Source organism: Symphalangus syndactylus, chromosome 5 (assembly GCF_028878055.3).
Source record: "Symphalangus syndactylus isolate Jambi chromosome 5, NHGRI_mSymSyn1-v2.1_pri, whole genome shotgun sequence".
Taxonomy (NCBI): domain Eukaryota; kingdom Metazoa; phylum Chordata; class Mammalia; order Primates; family Hylobatidae; genus Symphalangus; species Symphalangus syndactylus.
Window position 1 is genome coordinate 87,521,270 of NC_072427.2, and position 2,195 is coordinate 87,523,464.

At 56.9% G+C, this 2,195-nt stretch overlaps 1 protein-coding gene across 3 annotated transcripts in view; it reads right to left on the reverse strand.

Moving 5' to 3' along the window:
• Positions 1 to 2,195, reverse strand: part of PKNOX1 (PBX/knotted 1 homeobox 1) — a 67,636-nt gene that overhangs the window by 65,096 nt on the left and 345 nt on the right. The window lies entirely within an intron of this gene.

Below are 2,195 nucleotides of genomic sequence, written 5' to 3' on the forward strand. Positions count from 1 at the left end.
CCTTCTGGAAAGAATCCGCCATTCTAGATGCCATTCATGATTCATGGAAGGAAGTCAAATATCAACACTAACAGGAGTTTGGAAAAAGTTGATTCTAACCCTGGTGATGACTTGGAGGAGTTCAAGACTTCAGTGGAGGAAGGAACTGCAGATGTGGTGGAAACAATGAAGAGTTGCTTCTTACTGATGAGCAAAGAAAGTGGTTTCTTGAAATGGAATCTATTCCTAGTGAAGACCCTGTGCACATTGTGGAAATGACAACAAAACATTTGGAATATTACATCAACTTAGTGGATAGCAGTGGCAGAATTTGACAATAGCCTCCAACTTTGAAAGAATTTCCACTGTGGTTAAAATGCTATCAAAACAGCATCACATGCTACAAAGAAGTCTTTTATGAAAGAAGGAGCCCATCAATGCAACAAATTTCACTGTTGCCTTATTTTAAGTAACTGACACAGCCACCACCACCCTGATCAGTCAGCAGCCATCCACATTGAGGCAAGATTGTCCAAGTACAAAACGAGCAGGACTCACTAGAGGCTCAGATGATCATTAGTATTTTTAGCACTAAAATATTTTTTAATTAAGGTAAGCACATTTTTATAGATATAATGTTTGCTATTGCACACTTTAAGTAGTACAGCATAATTACAACTTTTATATGCACTGAAAAACCTAAAACTGTGTCGTGTCACTTGCTTTACTGCAATACTTATTTTACTGTGGTGGTCTGGATTAGAACTCGAATTATGTAAGGTATGCCTGTGTACAAAGAGAGGATTCACAAATCACTCTAATTAAGCAGAGTGACGAAAGGCTCATTTCAGTCAGCCTGCCATCTTCCACGTTATAACTAAATGCAAGAGCATCACCAATAACTATACTGGCAAAGAGGTTCACATTTCACCTCGATTCTTCTTTATGTTTAGAGAAAGCCTATTTTTCAGTACGCCAGGAAAAACCGTGAAAGTAGACCTAACTAAAGCTGGGAGTTTCTTTCATCCCGAAGAGGAACCACTTCCTAAAGAAAAACCACCTACTGTTTTGAAAAGCAAACTCTTGTAGAGTTGGAAGAGAACCCCTCACACAGGTGGAACACCCCCAGGGCTGCAGCCCCGCCGTCGCGCTCAGCCCGGCCTGCCCTGGGCCCCACCTCAAGAGGCCGCCATTCCCGGACCCTCGGGCCTCCCGTCAGGAATCCGCCATCGGAACGGAGGCCCTAACTGGTCCGCTCGCAGAGCCACTGTCCAAATAAGGCATTTCGAGAGCCACGAGGATGACATAAAGCAGACTCCGCGTTTCTTCGTTTTTCGTTAAGTGACACGATTTCCCTCACAAGGAAGGTGCAAACCCACAGGGCGCCCAGACCCTGGCCGGCACTTCCTGTCATCCATTTCCACGACTCGTGTGACAGAAGCGGCTCTTCCCACCAATTCCCGGGACGCCGGAACCGCTTCCCCAGCACCCGGCCCCAAACACTGCCGTCAGCGAGCGGCCCTGGGCTGCTCCCGCTGTGGCGCCCGGCTGAGGGCCACGAGCCCCATCGCGCCCACCGCCCCCAGGACCCCGACCCACGCGCTCGCCACAGCCGAGGCAGGGGCCGGGGTCGCGGCCGCCATCTTCCCGCCTGCGCCGCTGCGCTCCCCGCACCCTCCGAGCAGCCCCGCCGGCCCTGAGGACCCCGCGAGTCCGCGGACACGACCGGCCCCACGCGCGCCGCCCGCCCCGGCCCCGCCCCGCCGCGCGCCCCCGGCCCTCACGCCCGCCGCCCCGCCCGCGTCGGGCCCCGCGCGCCCCCGCCTCCGCCCCGCGCCGGGGCGCGCGCCGCACTCCGAAAGGGACGGTTAGGAGCGCGCGCTTCGATCGGGCCCAGCGCGGCGGCGGCGGCGCCTTCCAGAAATTTCCGCGTCCCTCAACCCACACTGAGAAACCAACTGGGCGCGCCCCCGCGCCGGTTGGGCGGAAGGTGCCCCCTCCCCCGCGGGTGCCCGCTCCCCTCCCCCACTCGCGCCCCCTCCCCGCCCCCTGCCCCGGGCGGCGGGTCAAATGCGGGCCCTCCGCGGCAGCGCCGGCCCTCCAGACCCGGGCGGCAGCGGCGGCGGCGGGCGGCGGCCGCGGGCCGGTGTGATTGATAGGGACGGCGGCGGCGAGAGCGGCGGCGGCGGCGGCGGAGCGGTTGAGTGACAGCTTAC